Genomic DNA, 22,603 nt, shown 5'->3' with positions numbered 1-22,603 from the left:
CAGCTAAGGTGTCTATCAAAATTGAGGGAGAGATTAAAATCTTCACAGATAAAGAAAACTGAGAACCAGTTAATAAAAGACCTGCCCTACAAGAAATACTAAAGGGTGTCCTCTCAGCTGTTAAAAAAAAAAGACAGGAGAGGGAGGTCTGGAGTTGGGCACAGAACTGAAGAATATCAGTAAGGGTAATTTAAAGGATAAGAAGAGAAAGGGGGGAAAAGTATATAGAGATTTTATGAGTAAAAACTAAACGATAAAATGGTATATTCAAGAAGTACTTTTATAATAACTTTGAACATGAATGGACTAAACTCACCAATTAAAAGATACAAATTGGCAGAATGGATTAAAAAATATGACCCATCTATATGCTGTTTACAAGAGATACACCTTAGACTGAAGGATGCAGATATACTGAAAGTAAAACGATGGAAAAAGATGTTCTACGCAAGCTGTAACCAAAAGAGCAGGAATAGTAATACTAACGTCAGATAAAATAGACTTTAAATGTAAAGACAACATGAGAGACAAAGAAGAGCATATTAATAAAAGGGATAATTCACCAAGAAGTCATAATGATCATAAAAGTTTATTGTCCCAATCAGGAGCTCCAAAGTACATGAGGCAAACCTTGGAAAAACTGAAGGGAGCAATAGATGTTTCAACAATAACAATGGAAGACTTCAAAACACTACTCTCCATTATAGATAGAACAACCAGATAGAGGATTAACAAGGAAATAGAGAATTTAAACAATGTGATAAATGAATTAGACCTAACAGACATATATAGATCATTACACTCCAAAACCAGAACATAATTCTTCTCTACTACTCATCGAACATTCTCCAAGATAGATAATATGCTGGGACATAAAGCAAATCTTTATAAATTTAGTAAGATTGAAATTATCCAAAGCACTTTCTTTGATCACAAAAGAATAAAACTGGAAATTACAAATCACCAAAGAACCAAAACTTTCAAAAATATATGAAGATTAAGCAACACAGTCTTAAATAATCAATGGGCCAAAGACAAAATTGCTAGATAAATCAATAAATGTCTGGAAACAAATAATAATGAGAATATAACATATCAGAACTTTTGGGATGCAGCAAAGGCAGTGCTGAGAGGTAAATGTATTGCCCTGAATCCCTACATTAAAAAACAAGAACAACCAAAAATTGAGGACTTAACTGTTCACCTGGAGAAATTAGAGAAAGATCAGCAAACTAACCCCAAAGCAAACAGACAAAGGGAAATATCAAAAGTTAAAGCAGAAATAAATGAACCAGAGAACAACAACAACAACAACAAAAAATACAATGAGTCAACACAACCAAAAGTTGGTTCTTTGAGAAAATAAAAAAATAGATGTGTCCCTAGTTAGGCTGACAAAGAAAAAGAGGAGATGCAAATAAACAAAATCAGAAATGAGAGGGGTGTCATTACCACAAATCCCGAGGAAATTTAAAAAATCACAAGAAACTACTATGAACAACAATACACCAATAAACTAGACAAATGAAATGGACAAATTTCTAGAAACACATGAACTACCCTACCCATCCTGATTCAAGAAGTAATAGAATATCTCAACAAACCAATTACAAATAAAGAGATTCAATCAATCATCAAAAATCTTCCTACAAAGAAAAGCCCAGGACGAGATGGCTTCACAGGGGAATTTTATCAAACATTCCAAGAAAAAACTAACATTAATCCTGCTCAAACTCTTTCAAAAAAATTTAGGAAAAAGGAACCCTACATAACTCATTTTATGAAGCTAACATTACTCTAATACCGAAATTGGATAAAGACATTACAAGAAAGGAAAAACACAAACCAATCTCCTTAATGAACATAGATGCAAAAGTTCTCAACAAAATACTAGCAAATCCAATCCAATGGCATATTAAAATAATTATACATCACGACCAAGTAGGGTTTATACCAGAAATGCAAGGGTGGTTCAACATAAGAAAATCAATCAATATAACAGAGCACATTAAAAAAATTGAAAGGGGAAAAAAATCATGATCATATTGACTGATGTTGAAAATGCATTCAACAAAATTCAGCATCCTTTTCTGATAAAAACATTTCAAAAGGTAAGAATCAAAGGAAATTTCCTCAATATCATAAAGAGTATATATTCAAAGCCATAGCCAGCAACGTACTTAATAGTGAGAGATTGAAAGCATTCTCCTTAAGACTGGAAACAAGACAAGAATGCCCACTGTCAATATTATTATTCAACATTGTACTAGAAGTCCTAGCTAGAGCAGTCAGGCAGGAAAAAGGAATAAAAGGCATCCAAATATGAAAGAAAGATGTAAAACAGTCATATTTGCAGATGACATGATCCTATACTAGGAAAACCTTGAGAAATCTAAGACATAGCTACCTGAATAAACACACAAATTCAGCAAATTGGCAGGTTACAAGATTTAGATACAAAAATCTGTAATGTTTCTATATACAATTATATGTATAGAAGGTAATGATCTAACTGAAGAGAAAATTAGGGACAAAATCCCATTCAAAATAGCAACCAAAAGAAACAAATATCTTGGAATAAGCTTAACCAGTGATGTCAAGGACCTGTACACAGGAAACTAAAACATTGCTAAAAAAAAAAATCAAAGACCTAAATAGGTGGAAAGGCATTCCATGCTCATGGATAGGAAGGCTGACTGTCATTAAGTCCTACACAAACTGATCTACAGATTCAACACAATAACAATCAAACTTCCAACATTCGATTTTTAAAAAATATTTCTATTGATAAAACTTAACATACAAACACACAAATATTCTTAACATACAAACATTCCATACATGGTGTACAATCAGTGGCTCACAATACTATCACATAATTGTGTATTCTTCCACATGATATTTTTTTTGAACACTGGCATCACTCCAGGAAAAGAAATAAAAAAGACAAAACTCATACATATCTTACTTCTTACTCCCTTCCTCTCATTGACCACTAGTATTTCTATCTACCCAATTTATTTTAAACTTTGCCCCCAATTACTTATTTATTTTTAATCCATATATTTTACTCATCTGTCTATAGCCTAGATAAAAGGAACATCAGACACAGGGTTTTCACAATCACACAACCACTTTGTAAAAGCTATATCGTTATACAATCATCTTTAAGAAACAAGGCTATTGGAACACAGTTCTACAGTTTTAGGTACTTCCCTCTAGCCACTCCAATACACCATAAACTAAAAAGGGATATCTATGTAATGTGTAGGAATAACCTCCAAAATAATCTCTTGCCTCTGAAATCTCTCAGCCTCTGACACCTTTTTATTTTTTTTTATTTTTATTTTTATTTTTTATTTCTCTCTTTCCCTTTTTGGTCAAGAAGGTTTTCTCAATCACTTGATGCTGGGTCCCAGCTCATCCCTGGATTTTTGTCCCATATTGCCAGGAAGATTTATACCCCTGTGTGTCATGTCTTACATAGTGGGGGAGGGCAGTGAGTTCACTTGCTGTGTCAGCTGAGAGAGAGAGGCCACATCTGAGGAACAAAAGAGGTTCTCCGGGGTGTGTGTGTGTGTGTGTGTGTGTGTGACACTTAGCCTTAATTTTAAGTAGGCTTAGCCTATCCTTTGCAGGAATAAGTTTCATAAGGGTGAACCCCAAGATTGAGGGCTTGGCCTATTGATTTGGTTGTCCCCATTGCTTGCAAGAATATCAGAAATTCTCCAAATGGGGAAATTGAATATTTCTCCCTTTCTCCCCATCCCCCCAAGGGGACTTTGCAAATACTTCTTTACTCACTGTCCAAATCACTCTGGGATTTATCAGGGCATCACACTAAACTGGACAAACCAACAAAATCTCATGCCCTATTCAAGATTCCATGTACTTATGGTATTCAACTAAAAGAACCATACAAGTTAAATTAGGAAATGCCCTACCCAAAATATAAATTATGCACCAAATAAACATCTCTCCCTTTAGTTTCACACAGAAGTTGAAGCTTTAAAATATGGATGATATCATCCTTTACCCAGTCTTCTGATATACCCTCGTCCTATCCAGATCAGCTTCATCCATATCTCTACTCAAAGTCTGATCATATTTTCAACTTTTTAAACAGTTTCTGTATGGGGTAATGTTGACTTTCATAGCTTCAAAACTCTAACTCTGAATATTAGTTGTCACATAAAAACCCTAAGTTTCTAGGAAAGACCATGTTATATACAAATAGCTCAGCATCTCAGAATTTAGAATTAACAGTTATGCCTCCTGAGTATATCCAACCACCTAATTTAAAGAATTAGAAAAGTTAATTATAAAATTTATTTGGAAGAGAAAGGGACTTCAAATAGCTAAAGATATCCTAAAAAAGAAGGGTAAAGTAGGAGGACTAACACTTCTGATTTTAAAGCTTACCATAAAGCCACACTGGTCAAAACAGTATGGTCTTGGGATAAAGACCAAAGTATTGACCAGTGGAACTGAATCAATAATAGAGAGATAGATTACTAAATCTATGGCCAATTTATCTTTGATAAGGCCCCCAAATCCACTTAACTGGGACAAAAAAGTCTTTTCAATAAATGGACATGGAAGAACTGGATATCAATTGCCAAAAGAAAGACGACACCTAGCTTGCACCCTAAAAAAATTAATTCAAACTGGATTAAAGACCTAAATGTAAGAGTCAGTACCATAAAACTCCTATAGGGAGTTTATAGCGAAACATATTTAAGACCTATTCAAAGTCGTTTCCTAAACTTTACTCCCAAAGCACAAGCAAAAAATAGGTAAATGGAAACTCCTTAAAATCAAAAGCTTCTGTGCCTCAAAGAACTTTGTCAAAAAGGTGAAGTGGAAGTCAACTCAATGGGAAAAAAATATTTAGAAACTGCATATCAGATAAAGGCTTGATATTCTGTGTACATAAATAAATTGTACAAGTCAATAACAAAAGAACAAACAACCCAATTATAAAATGGGCAAAGGATATGAATAGACATTTTTTCCAAAGAGCAAATACAAATGGCTAAAAAGTACATTAAGAGGTACTCTCCACCTTCATTAGCTATAAGGGAAATGCAAATCAATACTATAATGAGATATCACTTCATACCTATATGAATGGCTGCTATTAAACAAACAGAAAAGTTACAAATGTTGAAGAGGATGTGGAGGAATTGGGACACTTATTCACTGCTGGTGGGAATGTATAATGGTACAGCCACTGTGAAAGACAGTTTGCCAGTTCCTCAAAAAACTAAATATTGAGTTGCTTCTTGATCTGGCATTACTAATACTTGGTATACACCCAGAAGAGCTGAAAGTAGTGACACAAACAGACATTTGCACATTGATGTTCATAGTGGCACTTTTCCCAATAGCCAAAAGATGGAAACAATTCAACTGCCATCAACAGATGAGTGGATAAACAAAATGTGGTCTATACAGATAATGGAACATTATGCAGCAGTAAGACAAAATGAGGTCCTGAAATATATGACAACATGAATGAACCTTTAGGATTTAATCCTGAGTGAAATAAGCCAGACACAAAGGATAGCTACTATATGATTTCATTATTATGACTCTGTAGAATATAGAGGACCTAGAGGTACACAGAAGCTAGAGTTAGGGGAAAGTTTACTCAATGTGGTTGAACTTAAATATAAGGGAATGGATAGAAGCGATGGTAGCTAGTTAGTGGGGTTATAAGTACCATTGCTATACTGAAGGTGAATATGATTGAAAGGGGATGTATAGTAATGTGTATACCACCAATTAACTCTAAACTTATATATAAATTCTTGCATGAACTCCTTCAAGGGTTTGATCTTGTACAAAGAGTCAATAATAGAAGGACATAAGGGGAAAACTGACATTTGCATGCTATTGCCTATCATTAGTAGGAAGTTGGCAACAGTTATCACAGCAATACCAGGGGTAAATACTTGGGGGAAGGGATAAGAGATTAGAGGAAGTCTTGTGTTGATATTTGGTGAGGCTGTATTATTGGCTCTTTGTCTCTGTGGATCAATGAAAAATGTTTAAAAGTGAAAAGTGAGAGAACTGCTGATTTTATAAACAAGTGAGAACACTGCGAGACATAGTTTATCTTGGACATTATGTATGATGCCCAATAGATGGAGGAGGTCAAAAGATACCATGACTGAGAAGCCAAAAGGCAGCTTGTGATTTTATATATACATATATAAAAGGAATATTGTGTGGCTACAAAAAGGAATGACATCATGAGACATGCAATGAACTGAATGAATCTTGGGGATGATCTGTCATGCAAAATAAGCCAGAAACAAAAGAACAAATATGCTACGGTCTTTTTCAGAAAATAATTAAAAGAAAATTAGAGCCTAGAGTGCAAGCTCTTACAGCAGCCATACTTAGCCCGAAATTGTAAGTGTATTTCTAGATTCTGAGACATTGAGCTATATAGTACTGTATATGGTATAAACTGGCATTTCCCTGGAACTTTGAGTATCTGTGTGACACATAAGATTCAGAGCTGGAGTTCTGCAGCACTGAAAGTCAGCATTGGTACATACAATTACAGTTAAAGTAATCAAAAAAAGAGATCAGGCTATAATTAGAGAAAAAACAAAGTTAATCTGGTTAGGGCTAAGATAAATCAGGATATAGGGTAAAAGCATATACTCTAGAGCTTCACCTACTCTGTGAGACCAAAGGCAGAGAGGTTTACTACATCTAGAACCTAAATTTTCTCAAACGCACAATCTAATCAACCTGTCTGGATAGCTCATTTAAACAACCCAAACACACAGAACCCAAAATGGGAATGAGGTCTTGTAATTCTATATAGCTTAATGTAATACCCAGAAATATTCCAGACTATAGTGGACTGATAACTAAAAAGTATTGGTAAAACCCTTGAAGGAATGGAGAAAAAATAAGGAGATATTAAATGTTCCCATCTGGGAAACCCCTGGTACTCTCTCAAATATGAGGGACCTTGAGAAAATAGGCAGAGCCCTTGATTTTGAGGCTTGCCCTTAAAAAATTTATTTCTGTAGTGGAGAATGTAAGACTACCTATAATTATGTCTAAGAGTTGCTTCCAGAAAACCTCTGCTCAGACATGGTCTTTCTCTCTCTAAGCTCAACTCTGCAAGGAAAATTATTACCCACCCCACACATGGGATGCAATATTCAGGTATAAAAGTCTGCCTGGCAAAGTGGGACATGACTCCCAGGACTGAGCCTGCCTCTGACACGGTGGGATCAACAATGCATTCCAGAATAAAAAAGATAAAGGAAGTGTAACAAAATAAGGTATCACTCCCTCCTATGTGGGACATGACATCCAGGGGTGAAAGTCTACCTGGCAACGTGGGAAATGACTCCCAGGGATGAATCTGGCCCTGGAACCATGGGGTCGACAATTCCATCCTGACCAAAAGGGAGAAAAGAAGTATAACTAATAAAGTGTTAGTTGCAGACATAGAGTCAAGGGGCTAGTCTGGAGGTTGATCTTAAGCAAGCTTCAGTTAGACATTACTACCTGTCATTACCTGCCAACCCCCAATCAGGAATATTATAGCCAATCCTAAGAACACTTAGGGCAATATATAAGATCCCACAGGGGTTCCATACACTAGTGTAACTTTCTAGGAACCTACAACCTCCAAATGGGTCTCTGGACCAGATAAGTCCTGAAACCTCTAGGTTTGAAGATCCAGCCTTTCCAGAATATCAGCTAATTCCATCTCCCTACCCCATATTATTGACAGCCCCTTCCAACATGGAAAAATTAGAATGGACATAGCCCAAATACCCCTAAAGAAAGGGACAGAAAGATCAAAGGTTCTGGTGGAATTATACAGAGAAGATAGTATTTAACAAATGAATATGAATGCTGAATCATTAAATAGATATCTCTTTTAGTCTCCAGTATCTTAGAGCAGCTAGAAGTAAAAATCTAAAATTGTGGAAATGTAACCCATGTCAAACTCTGAAATATGTTCTACAACTAATTGTGGTGCTCGGCTTTGAAATGCATTGCTTTTTTGTATATTTTATTTTTCAAAAAAAAGAAAGAAAAAAAGTTGATTGTGGTGATAAAAATTATTCTTCCTAGCCTCTGAAATTCTGGAGCAGCTAGAAGGAAAAATCTGAGAGGATTGCATGGTAGCCCATAAGAAATTCTGGGATCTGTCCTTAACTACTAGTTGAAGAGTGCTTTGAAAACTATTGCTTTTTTATTTCTTTGCTTTGTATATATATAATACTATACAATAAAAAAGTTAAAAAAATATATGCTATCAGTGGCTAATAGAGTACAAATGAAGTCAAGAGTCTATTCCGGAGGTCACAATATCAAGCTTCAGGGAGATATTGTTAATTGCCATGGTCTGCCATACCCCAATAAACATTATTCCTGTTAACCCCAAAGAATATCTAGGGCTCTAGCTGAGATTCTACAAAAGTTTCACGTACTAAGCTTATTTTCCAGAAGCCTATAACCTCTAGAGGATTCCTAGGCCAGATAAGTCCTAAAACCCAGAGGGGCCAGCCTCCCCAAGAATATCAACCAATTTCATCCTTCTATTCTATATTGTTGACACTTCTTTTCAATGTGAAAAAGTTAGAATAGGCATAGTCCAAAGATCCCTCCAGATTGGGGGTAAGATCAAAGACGAAGGAAGAACTAAAGCAGAAAGGATAAGATTTAACAAAGGAGTACGGCTGCTGAATCACTGTCTTGATAACTCTTTTAGTTTCCAGTGTTAGGGATCAGCTAGAAGGAAAAACCTAAAAATGTGGAATGGTAACCCATACCAAACTTTGAAATAATTTTTGTAATTACTTGTTAAAACGTACTTTGAAAATCATTGCTTTTTTTGTATATACATATATTTCACAATTAAAAAATATTTTAAAAAGAGCATGATAATAGTATCTTCCTCATAAGGTTAATACAAGTATTAAAACAGATGATTCAGGCAAATCATGCTTCTCATGAGTTTGAACTACTAATATTATTCTTCCCTATGGCAGGAGAGCTGCCAGAATAAGTGACATTTCTGAGGGAGGAGAATGCCAAGGGAAGAGGAACTGTAGGTTCCAAGGCATCCTGTGGGGATACTTCTCAGTACCAAGTGGGACAGAACATACTCTCATAGATTTTACTCATGACTCCTGACACTTTATAACTTCCCACCATTACCCCCTCTTCAAGCTGTTGCCTGAAATGAGAGCACCTTGCAACGTTTTTATGTTCCAGGGATCTGTGGCATGGTTCATTTCTGTTTCAGAGATGCATATCTAGGCTGTATTGGCCATAAAGTTCTAGCATCCCCTACCTGCCTTGGCCCTCAGTTCCTTTCTCTGGTTCAGAGCAAGGTGAGAAGTTAGAACACAATCGAAGTGGAAAGAGTGCTTCTGTCGGTTACAAGCTAAGTACAAAAAAGGAATATTAACAATATACTCTCAATGGCAGCTCAGGAGAAGGAACAGTTATCCTTACATGGCTACTGAGACTTTCTAATAGGAAAATGATTTCTAGCTGGCCAGTTATATTTAAGAATGCTGTTAGGCATACTCAAGACTAGACTACCCACACAGTATTTGTCACTTAGGTTAAATGGATCTTCCATGAATACTCAATATAGATGCTATGATCAAAACTATCAACCCTGTCCCTTGAAGATTTACACTGTACATTACTATATTAAAAATTTTATAAAGTTCTACAGTAAATAAATTTAATTTCCTTAATCCCATTTATTTCATTAATCCCATTTGACTATGAGAATTTATGCAACTACGTCAACCCCTAGAACATGAAATAACTTCTTGGTAAACATGTCAGATACAGGTGAAAAGATACTCTATTGTATTAATCAAAATAGCCAATTTTGTATGCAATGGTTACAAAGAAATTTTAAGCATTCTTACAGAATGCCTTTTCCAGTGGCCCAGAGAAATTACACCATTCAAATTTTGGGGTATTATTCCTGAGGACCAAAGATGTGTGTAAGAGTGGATGAGATCTGCTTTTTAAATTTATGTGATCTCTGATTTTTAATGTCTTCTCTAACTATAGATATTTGGAAACATTTTTTATTTTTAGGAAAGGTTTGACAAAGTACTGTCTGCAAGCCAAATCCAGCCCACTGCCCGGTTTTATAAATAAAGTTTTACTGAAACACAGCCAGGTTCATTTACTTATTGTTATGGCTGTATCTGTGATACAATGACAGAGCTGTATAGTTACACTTGCAAAGCATAAACTATTTGCTATCTGGTCTTTATAAGTTTGTAGCCTCTGATTGCTAGGATTATGTTTTTTATTTAAAATCAGATTGCAATTTTCTAAAAGTAATCTTGAGATGTTGTTATCCATAATGATTCAATCTGAACAATGTTTAGGCAATGACTTCCTCTAATATCAACACATAACCTTAAAACTGTCACAGATATGAAACTAAAACTTCAAATATGTTATTTCTGTATGTACTGTAAAAGTCATGGTATGAAAAGAGTCTTAGTGTTTGAGCAGTAACTAAAAGTTGCATGCAAAATACTTTTGGGAGAAATTTTTTTGAAATTCTGATTTGATTGTAAAAGCTTTACAAAACTGTCTTTAAAAAGGACTTCCCATAGACCCTCACATGGTTAAAATTTTAATCTTGTTAATTTATTAATGCACTTAAACTTAGCCTCTTCCAAACACTAATGGAACTCTCTATTTGAATTATAATTAATTGGAAGATTCCTGAAATGTGCAATTAAGTTTAATCAGAAGTGAAAATTCTCATCTTTTCTAAATAAAGATGGAACTCAAGTGTAATTGCTCAGAATGTAAAACACTCTCCAAGTAAGTTTAATAAAATAATATAATACTTACACAGCTAGTTTTTCACTGAATTGCAGAATATAATGAGAACTACATGGATATATGACAAATGTCTTATGTTGATATTTTAAAATAACATTTACTTAGTATAAATTACAATAAGTTTTCCAAAAATCTATATGATAACATATAGTCTTTTTTGTAAGTAATGAAATGATAGTCATGATTTTAAATTGCTTATGAAAGCATATGCTGAGCATGTTCTTTATAGAATCCCTGATGGTAGTCTAATGCTGCGTTTTTATTTCAAATGCTAAATGGCATTCCAAAAGCACTTTAAAAGTGGTAAGTCTAAAGACCTCAACATTGAATTTACCTCTAAGTACTTATGAACAAAGACTCCAAAATGACTATTATTAGAAATATACTGGGAAAGTAAATAACATCACTCAAGCACATTAGAAGGCACTGGTCTTTTTGAGAAGAGCTTATTTCTTTCAGGAGTTTGTAAAAGAATACCTGGTACTAGAAAGACTCACACTTGGACAGAATTATAAAGAGCTAAGTGAAAACTGAGTAGGAATGGGGTACAAGCCCACTTAATATGGTTTATTAATATTAGCAATAATTACTATAATTTAATTACAGATTATGCTACATTATTTGGAGGTTTTTTTTCATAAACCAATTCAATAATATAGACATTATTATCACAATTTAAGGACATTATCACAATGAGGGCATTGGGATTCTGAGACTTCAATCCTGCTGAAAGATGAAACAAATAACCAAAAACTTGAGAGGGATCCAAAACCTCAACCCTTACAAAAAATTGTGCCCTAACACCCTAATGGAGAAGCTCACTTATGAGAACAGACCAAAGGTACACCGAGTGTACAGTCAGTTATTACAAAAGTTTATCTGTCATCTGAAGTGCTATGATCCAGAGTTCTGATAGTGGAGCCCTCACAAAGAGGGAAAAAATATCTGGTATTCCCTTATGTCCTGGTTTACAGTTCAGTTGACTATGTGGCCTCTACTTTGGGAGGCTGTGGAAGGAAAATGCCACTAATGGAGCTAGAAAAAGTAACTGACAAAGGGCAGACCCAAGGGGGCAGATTTTGACAAATAAAACGTGAAATCATTCCATTTGTTTTATCCAGGTCCGATGACCTAAATCTGGCCTGAAACAAGCAGGAAATAATCCAGAGAAAAATGATGATGAATGACTGAAAAGGTAAGTTTTTGGAAAAGCTTAAAGTAACAAAGAAACAGAGGACTGAGGAGCACTTTTTAAATTTAATTAATTAACTCTGTTTTTATGGACACCATGAATTTGAATGTCATCCTTGCACAGACACCATGCTAATCGTTTCGATATTGTTCCAATTTTAGTGTATGTGCTGCCAAAGCAAGCACAAGGAGCACCATAAGAGCAAAATTACACATGAAGAAATCATAAATGGACATGGTAAAAAAAAATCAAACATGTTCTAACACAGTGAACTTAAACTTCAGTAGGAAGGATTTTGATAACGAGTGAAAAGAGCTTTCTGCAAGTGAAAAGCACTAACAATTGTAAAGTCTTGGCAAAGAGAGACTAGGCAAACTTCTTTATAAACTCTAAGGATGTTTTATAATGGATTTATTATGGCTTAGGTGGTGACAAGAGCTATGCTTTAAGTGGGTACCCTAAAAAGAAAATGCAGCTTCATTTCCTTTTTTCATTAATCTCTTTTTTTTCCTTTTCAGAAGGTTCTATACTCATCTTTCTATTTTTAAGACATTAGTCTTCAAAATGGGATGTATGGACACCTGGGGAGTCCCAAGACACTTTCAGAGGCTGCGGGAGGTCAAAACCATAATAGAACAGATGCCATTTGTCTTTTTACCTATTATGATATTAGTAGTGATGTTTCAAAAGCATCAGCAGGTAACAATAATGGTGCTTTAGCGTGAATCAAGGTGGCACAAAACTAAACTGGTCATCCTTATATTCTTTATCACTACACACTTTCATTGCACATTTTTATAATATTCTGCATAACTAATTTTGAAGTATTCATAAATCATTTCTGCATACTGAAATTTGAGCTTTCTCTCAAGAGAAAGCACATGTGATTGAGAGTCAAGCTTAACTAGCCCCTTTATTTATGGAACAACATTTTTACTTAAATGAACATCTTGCAGACAAACTGCAGTTATTCAGACTTGCATATTTGGCAGATATTTTCTAAAAAATGAACAAAGTAAGCCTTTCACTTCAAGGAAAACAACAGTATTTGTTTCCAATGATAAAATTCAAAGTATAAGTGAAAATTAGAATTGGGGAAAACTTGTATCTAAATCCATGAGCTTGGGAGCTTCTCCATATTTAAAGACTTTTTTGATAAGATTAATGAACATGGGTTTTACTACTATGTAATGAAATATATAGACTTGTCAGCATAATTTAATGGATGAATAGCTTCCAAAAGACCAATATGTAATGTTACAAAACAGTGCATGGACTAAAGTTTCATTCAAAGTGCCAGAGAGCTCAATGAATTTTAAAGTAGTAGAGTATAAATAGTTCATTGCTATGATTTTAGATTCCACATTAAAACCAACCTTTGAAAGCTACCATTTGTCAAGGTTTAGGATACTGCCAAACAATACCTAAAGTTATTTGAAAAAGCTATTAAAATATCCTTCATTTTTTCCATCTAAATATCTGCACAAAGTTGGAATTTCTTCACATACTTCACCAAAACAATATATTGCAGAAGACTGAAGGTAGAAGAACATATGAGAGTTAATCTATTTTCTATGAAGTCAGATAATTGTTTTGCAAAACTGCAAACAATGCCATTCGTTTTTCTATTTTTTGTATACAGCTATTTTTCATAAAAGTTATTAATTTTAGCAATGTAATGAATTTAATTCTAATTATTTTTAAATGAATTAATACAGACTTAAAAAATTTTCCCTTTGCATTTGAGCATAGTGAATATAGATGAAAATAACCCATAAAAACAAAAGTTCAAAAGTTCTTTGGGATCTTAAATAATTTTTAAGCATATAAACAGGTTCTGACACAAAAAAGTTTGCTAATTGCCATGTTAAGAGAACTCTTCCGAAAGGCTTTTGCTTTCAGATGAAACTATCCTAATTTGCGCCCCATTTCAACTGAAATAATTTGATATGTGGTCCACTAATTCCCACACTTCTGGTATTAAGAGAAGTGATTGATTTCATGAGCAGTTACCATATCCAATAGACAAGGTTCTACAATATTGACAGAAGCAGGATGACTAAACCCTCAAAATCAAACACATGCAGGCTCTAGGCATGTGATAAAAATGAGAGCTTACCTTCTCCATCTAAGGACTAAGCCTTTCCCATTTCCTTGAAATCCCCCATGTTATTTTTCTATTTTTCATGTTATTGGTTTGGATAGAGAATTGAATTTCAAGGATAAGTCTTCCACACATTCTAGCTCAGAACTTTGAGAATCCTAAACTTTGGGGTGGTTAAGAAGGTATATTTGTCAAGGTAGAAGGATAAAACATACTTTATGTAGCAGTTTATTGGCTTGACTGATTACTTGGGTTATTGAGACATATGAAATGTGGGTCTCTATTTGTATTCTCTCCCTGTTTCACAAATATTAAGGTGTGAGCCTGCTCACTGATGCTTGACTTAGGTGTAGGGGAGGGGTAAGGAAGGGTTTGTGAGGAGAGGCAAGGCAGTTACCCATTATACTAGTATATTCTGTCAAAAGAGAACAGGGCAGTGCAACGGTGGCTCAGTGGCAGAATTCTTGCCTACCATGCTGGAGACCCAGGTTTGATTCCCCATGCCTGCCCATGTTAAAAAAAAAAAAAAAGAAAACTGGTATTCTTAGATCCAGCAGAAGTTTGCCAGCTATTCTTATGTTTTAAAGGGATGTTAGGTTATCTAAAAAAAAAACTTAATTTTAAAATCTTGACAACAAATCAGAAATTCAGCCCTTTTTAGCAAACACTGAGCAATTTGAATAATGCACTATGCAGCCTTAAAGCTGGCCTATAGACCACCGGATTATAATACCTGGACTTACAGAAAGTTTCTAAGATTGTGGACTTTCCAAAGCCCTTCTCCCAGTATTCTCATTAGCCCCATTATTAATAATGATAATAACAATTGCATCTATTATTTATATAGTGCCTACTACATGCCAGGCATTATATTAGTACTGTTGAATATATTATCTCAACAGCATACACACTTGCAAATATTTTTCCATCTGTGGGAAAGCTTTTGAGCTGAACCATAAATTTTACATAGCCAGTTCTTTTTAAAATAATTTTTATAAAAAAATCTATGCTTTTTTTCATGACAACTGTTCTGAGTAATTATAAAGTATGTGGACAAAAACCAAAACAAGTTTACCTGGTCTGTGGAAGGATTAAACCTTAGCACAAGTTATCATGAGCCAATCCACTTCCCATATTGATTTCAGGTCTATAATTTAATATCAAATTCTGGACAAGTGCAACTTGAACCCTTCTGAGCAATATGGGCATTAAGCATAAAGTTCTTCCCCTTCTATGCCAATAAACTGTCATCTCTTGATTATGACATCTTTTACAGCCTTTCCACAATTCCTTCAAATGGCAATCTACATGTGCTATAAAGTAATTAATCAGAATAAATTAAGATTTGTATGTAGCACTAAAATGTCAATTAACTGTAGTTTTGCTTCCAAATCTAACCATTTTAAATAGCTGGTATATATACAGTTCAGTGCTTCATTCACTCTAGTGGTGATAATTTCAGCAGGTTTTTAAAACTACTTTTCACTTGCTGTCCAAAAATGCAGCTAATGTGTCAGCATCAAAGCATCTCTTAGAAACTCATTAGAGAAACAACCAGTTCTCTTTAGTTCATCATAAAGTAAAATAGAGCAGAACGTTTTCATCTGCCCAGTGAAAACCAGACAATGAAACCATTGGCCTTACTGTGAAGAAAGCTAAAAATTTTCATGAATCAAGGGCATTAAGTTCAGAAAATTAATCTTTGCACTGCCATGTTTTATAATTTTAAATTTCAATTTTCACCAGCTGTGATCATTTTTTTGATAACATCTGCTGGAGAGTAAAAAAGATGCGCAGAGATTGTATTTAATCATAGCAATACTTTTTTGATGATTAAGGCCAGCAGAATTATGGGAAAATGTAACTTGCAAATGACAATAAGGATTGAAAATGCTCATAACTTACTTTTAATTAAGTAATATGCCAGAACAGATTTTTTGGTAATACTGAATAATGTGCTGTTAAAATGATAGACAATAATTCATGCAAAAAGGATCATATATTGAGTTCAAGATGCTCATATTTCACTTTTACATTCGAAAACTCTTTCTATTCAGTTTCTGCCTCATTTTTTTGGTATCCTTACTCACGTTAAATCGCTAACTTGACCAATGGTTTCCCCTCAATCATTCAGTATTTTACTCAGTTATCTTTCTGGTTTAGTTTCCTGGCTACAGAGTAGTTAGATTCTAATGTCTACAATTACAAGGGAAAAAAAATAACATGAATCCACTAGGTCTATGTTCAGGTCATTTCATGATTCTTTTCCTGAGACTTTATTGAACTTGTCATTTGTTTCAGCTTCGTGTAAACATGGCCTTGGTCAACTACACATAGGAAAACCACATTTATTTTAAGTAGACAAATACATAGAGTTAGCAATTCAGTGGTTAAGAAAAATCCCCAACCCCTTTCCACCCAAAAGGGATTACTCAACCACACCTAGATAGTAAAATGGCAGAATCAAATCTTTCCTCTCTATTCTAAATCCCAGGTCTTGAGCCTACTTCTCTAATTGTTGGCTTTGATACACGGAAGGTAATGCAAACACCATGAAGAAGCCATATAGACAGTATAGGTAAGGCTAAAAATAGAATCTGAATGTATCTATATGCATTCTCATATTATTCTCAGTGATTCAAAATTGACTGAGAACAAAGAATAAAATACTTTCCTGATGTCTCAAGTTCTACTCACAATAAAAAATGTCTATTTGCTTCTCAAATGTTTCCGTTTTAACTGTTGGAGGGCAAATGGATTTTGAATGGCATGGGTATGAGAGCTCAGCCCTCAGGAGAATTATGATGGCAACCCAAGAAAAGACACCTGCTGTGCCAGTTTGAATCTGTGGTGGACCCCCAGAAAAGCCATGTCCTTAAATCCTCATTCAATATTGCTGGTTGGGAGCTTTTTGAATGTTCCCATGGAGATGTGGCCCACCCAATTGTGGGTGGTAAGTTTTGATTAGAGGGAGATATGACTCCACCCATTCCAGGTGAGCCTTGACTGGGATTCTTTAAAAGAGGAAACATTTTGGAGAGAGTCTCTTTTAGAGTCACGAGGATGAGAACCCACGTGACCAGAGGCCTCTGGAGATGAAGAAGGGAAAAGCCCCTGGGACAGAGTCACGAAACAAGAAGCTTGGAGAAAAAGCTAGCAGATTTTGCAAAATTTGCCATGTGTCTTTTCAGTTAAGAGAGAAACCCTGAACTTCATCAGCCTTTCTGGAGTGAAGGTAAACCTCTTGTGGGTGCCCTAATTTGGACATTTCTATAGACTTGCTTTAATTTGGACATTTTCACTTTTAGAACTATAAATTAGAAACTTATTAAATTCCCCTTTTTAAAAAGTCACTCCGTTTCTGGTATATCACATTCCAGCAGCTAGCAAACTAGAACAGATTTTGGTACTGGAGAAGTGGGGTGCTGCTGCAGTTTGCAAATACCAAACATGCTAGAACAGCTTTTTAAGTGAAAAGGGAAGATTTTGGAGGAGTTGTGAGGAGCCTGATAGAGAAAGCCTAGAATACTTTGAAGAGACTATTGGTAGAAATGTGGACTCTAAAGATAACTCTGATGAGGCACTAGTCAAAAATGAGGAGTGTGTTATTGTAAACTGGAAGGAGGGCAATCCCTGTTTTAAAATGGCAGACAATCTGGAAAAATTGACAAGTGGCATTGGCTAGAAGGCAGATTTTAAAAGCCACAAACTTGGATATTTAGCAGAAGAGATTTCCAAATTAAATATGGAAAGTGTAGCCTGGTTTCTCCTCGCAGTTTATAGTGAAATGCGACAGGAAAGAGAAAAGCTGAGAACTGAACTCTTGGGTACAAAGAAACCAGAAATTGATGTTCTGGAAACTTCTGGGCTTCCGGGAAAGGAGACCCCAGAGAATAGGACCCCACATGAGTATTTAACCATATGTGGAACCAGTCAGCCATTTCATAAAAAGCCAGGATAGCAAATGGAGTTATTCAGGAAGGATCCATGGAAACTCCTTATGTCTGATGGGCATGATCCGAGCAGTACTTTCCATGTAGTGACATCGAAAGCCAACAAGAGTGTTGCAGATCTATATAAACAGAACCACTGCCAGTCTGGACTGAGAGGGACAGAAAAGGGACATGTGGAAGGAAAAATACTTCAGAGGCAGAACTATGGAAGCTAAAGTCTAGAGTCAAGAAACCTTGGACCAGAAGAGCAGACCCACCCAAGCATGTGGAGAGAGTGTGTTTGCCATGAAGGCAGAGGATGGGCCTTCCACCTCATTGCAGTGGAAGAGTGGGACCACCTCAGGCCTTGGAGAGGGTGGAGCACATTCCTTGGGAATTGGGAGAGCCTGGCTGCTACCATATGGAGAGGTTGAGGGTGTGCCCAGCAGATGGCAGAGAGCCCAGGTGCAGCTCCTGTGCCTGGAGAGGGTAGTGCTGAGAAAAAGGCGGTCTCCCCAGTGTCCCCCAAGGTTGCATTCAGAAAGAGGTGGGGGACTGTGTAGGCCCTTGGAAAGGGTGGCACTGCTGCTTTCTAAAGCCCCGAAGATAAATGACTCTCAGACTTTAAAACTAATGGACTTTGCCCTGCAGTTTTTCAAAATTGCTTGGGCCCGGTGACCCCTGTGTTCCTTCCAATTTCTCACTATGGAAATGGGGGTATTTATCCTATGACTACCCCTCCTTTGTATGTTGGCAGCAAATAACTTGTTCTGAGTTTTTATAGGTAGAGGAGAATTTTGCCTTAGGACAGACTACACCTGTAGTTGGCTTTAGTGAGATTGTGTACTGTTTCTGACTTTGTATGGTATTTGTTTTATTATTGAAATGGTTTAAGGCTTTCTGATATTGTTATGGAATGAATGTATTTTGCATTTGGAAAGAACATATCTTTTGGGTGTCCAGTGGGTGGAATGCGCCAGTTTGAATCTGTGGTGGACTCCAGAAAAGCCATGTCCTTTAATCTTCATGCAATATTGCTGGCTGGGAGCTTTTGAATTATTACCATGGAGATGTGGCCCACCCAATTGTGGGTGATAACTTTTGAGTAGATGGCTTCCATGCAGTTGGGACTCCACTTACTCCAGATTGGTCTTGATTAATTTACTGGAATCCTTTAAAAGAGGAAGTATTTTGGAAAATCTTGAGATTCTGAGAAAGCAGAGCCATGGTAGATCCATGATGCAGAGAATCCACCAGCCAGAGATCTTTGGAGATGAAGAAGGAAAACACCACTGGGAGAGCTTCATGAAATAAGAAGCCTGGAGAGAAAGCTAGTAGATGTTGCAATGTTTGCCATGTACCTTTCCAGTTGAGATAGAAACCCCGAACTTCATCGGCCTATCTTGAGTGAAGGTAACCTCTTATTGGTGATGTAATTTGGACATTTCATGACACTTGCTTTAATTTGGACAATTTCAAGCCCTTAGAACCATAAACTTGCAATTTAATAAATTCCTCCCTTTTAAAAGCAAATTCATTTCTGGTTTATTGCCTTCTGGTAGCTAGCAAACTAGAACACCTGCCTTCCAGCAGCCTCAAGTCTAGAGAATGTTTCAAGACAGATATATGTAAAAAATAGAAGATCAGCAAAGAACTACCTGGCTCTCAAGGAAGGCATAAAAGTAGTCATTGATGTGGGAATAAATAGAGTTGAAGGTCCCATAATCACGAAGCCCAAGTAGGTTGGAGATGTGGATTTTGAAGGAATCACGAAGAAAGCTAGTTACATCACTCCAGTCACTGGGGGCACTGGTTATGTGACAATTGCGATGGTAACTGAAGAATACCATTATTGCTGCCAAAAAACTGCTGAGACTTGAAAAGCAGAAAATTTTGAAATCTAAAGAGCTTGGAGTAGCAACCAATTAACTGTTTAATCTTCTCTTTCATAAATAGCCTTCCAAGCCAGCTCAAGAAGCAAAACAGGACAATAGAAATGCAATATATATTTTTTGTATTCTACTGAAATGGTTTGTATTTATTGAAAGTTTAAATGGGTAGTTTTTCTCACCCAATACCTCACCCAGCAGTATGCCAGTATCCTATTAGGTCATGGAATCCAAGAAAAGCCATTTTCAGTGAGAAGTAAGGGGTACTTTCATATTGTGAATGGATGCTTAACTTTGTCAGCTCACTTCAGTTGCTAAAATTTGCCTTTTCGAGGATTGCATTTTCTAAGTGCTACTCCAGTAAAGCTGATACTCACTTTAGGTTCCAAACCTGTTATGTTCAACTGCTCAAACCAAGAGAAAAACATTGCCAGAGAAAGTTAACGGAAATAAATAGGAAGTAATGATAGCAACCGAATAAGAAAAACATTACCCAGATTTAAACCTGTATTCATTGATACTCAGACTTATTTAAATAAAACAATTGGTGAGAAGGAAGAAAAACTATATGCTAATAGTGTTCCTAACTACCATTTTGTGGTTTAGTCACTGGGAAAGTGTTTAGAGCTCTATTTGTTATTAGCTCTCATTTTATGTTTGTTACCATTCAGTGTGATCTTCCCATTTTAGTTTTCTGAGATTGAAAAGGCGTAAGTTATAAATTATTCAGGTGCGTTGTCATATTTGGCCTTGCTATATCTTTAAACTTCATTGTAATTTTTTTTTTTTACTACTAAAGAGTACCTGTATGGTTTCTTTGGTGTATCTTGAAACCTGTTTTTGAAAAAAACAGAACTGATACAGAGTTGGGCTTGATTACCATGAAGACAGCTCATATAAGTATGTACCTTCTTTTTCCACCAAATGATTTTTAGTAGTTGCTTGCTTTCCTCTTCGAACAGGTTTTCCTAAAAAAATTTTTAAGAGCTTGAGTTATATTGAATTATATCAGAATTTCTGATTAAAATTTTTTTTTTTAAATAAAACACTTTGGTCTGGTGGGAGTACAGGGATAGGGGAGGAGGAGTATATCATGGACATTTTGGTTCACTCCTCAATATGTATTCTATCCCTGATGATTAATCTATGTTAGAGCTCCCCAACTGCTAGGAACTAGCATCTCAAAGTATAACCAGTGGCTTTGGCATCATCTGGGAGCATGTGAGAAATGCAGCATATCTGCTCCCCTGCACGCAAACCTACAGAAGCATTGTCTCCATTTTAGCAAGATTCTGAAACTAGAACATTTGACGTCACCACTCCACACAGCCAAAGGTCCAGAGCCTGCAGACTGTTGACTCCTGCCATAAGCAGCTTTGAACACACATCCCAGGGTGCTGGACAAGTATTATAGAATTCTATATAAGTCTGAAAGCTTAAAGAAAATAAAAGGCTGGAAAGTACTTGTTTGAGCTAATCAAGATCATCTCCTTCCTGTGATTAGCTTATAAATGGATACATATTCCAACTTTAGCCAATAAGATGTAAAGGTAGGGGAAGGGGAGGAGGCCCTGGGAAATTTTTGTTGTTCCTAAGATTCCCTAATGAGAGACAGCCACACTCTTTATTCTGGTCCATGTGTATCAGGAGGCCATGCCTGAAACTGCTGAGTCATCTTACTAATAACCAGAGGATGAAGCCAGTGCTGTAGATGACAAAGCAGAGAGACTGAGAGAACTTCTGTGTCCTTAATGACTTTGTTAGGGGAGCCACAGAACCACCCAGCTCTGGAGCCTCCATTATTACTGTTACATGAAATAATAGATTTCCTTACTGCATATGACAATTTGAGTTGGGGTTTCTGTTAGTTGTAAATCATACTTTATAGGAGAGAAAGGGCAATTCTGCTGATTGAGTCCAAACTGGTTTCATGTATTTTTGAGAAAATTAAAACAGTTCTGATACCATGAGCATCTAGATAATTACCATCTGTGGTAGTCTGGAGCTCTATGTACCACAGAAAAACATATTTTTAAACTTAATTCATTTTTAAAGGTGTGAAACCATTGTAAGAAGGAACTCTTGATGAGATTACATCAAAAGAGACATGGCTGACCTCAATCAGGAGGGCTCTTAATCCTGTTACTGGGGTCCTCTATAAGTGGAGTAAAATTCAGACAGAGAGAAAGCCACAGGAATTAAGAAGATGAACATCAATGGAAGACAAAAGAGAAGGCAGAGACCGGGAGAGACCACCATGTGTCTTGCCATGTGACAAACTATGGACCAAGGATCACTGGCAGCCAGTCCCAGAATGCCAACATTCCTTGGAGAGAAAGCACTGCCTTGATGATGCTTGGATTCAGATATTCTCTTAGCTTCAAAACTATGATCAAATAAATTCCCATTGTTTAAGCCTAACAGACATTACATGATATTTACTTCAGCAGCCTAGGAAACAGAAACACCATTTATATTTTCAACCTATTCAAATTCCCACTCAAGTTTCCATGAATCCAAGCTCCCAGTGGAAACTCCTTCAGCAGTAGAGATGAAATGAGCTTTATCTATATTTCTTTCTCGTACATCATTCATACTCAGATTG

The 22,603-nt window shown here is 36.0% G+C and overlaps 1 protein-coding gene and 1 non-coding gene across 2 annotated transcripts in view; both read right to left on the bottom strand.

Moving 5' to 3' along the window:
• The window catches only part of THSD7B (thrombospondin type 1 domain containing 7B), a 535,886-nt gene that overhangs the window by 169,662 nt on the left and 343,621 nt on the right, over nt 1-22,603 (bottom strand). The window lies entirely within an intron of this gene.
• On the bottom strand, nt 12,152-12,258 carry LOC143678536 (U6 spliceosomal RNA). The gene has a single exon (XR_013173330.1). It is a non-coding gene; the product is annotated as a U6 spliceosomal RNA (small nuclear RNA).

Source organism: Tamandua tetradactyla, chromosome 3 (genome assembly GCF_023851605.1).
Source record: "Tamandua tetradactyla isolate mTamTet1 chromosome 3, mTamTet1.pri, whole genome shotgun sequence".
In the NCBI taxonomy this organism is placed as follows: Eukaryota; Metazoa; Chordata; class Mammalia; order Pilosa; family Myrmecophagidae; genus Tamandua; species Tamandua tetradactyla.
This window is presented reverse-complemented; position numbering and strand designations above follow the sequence as displayed.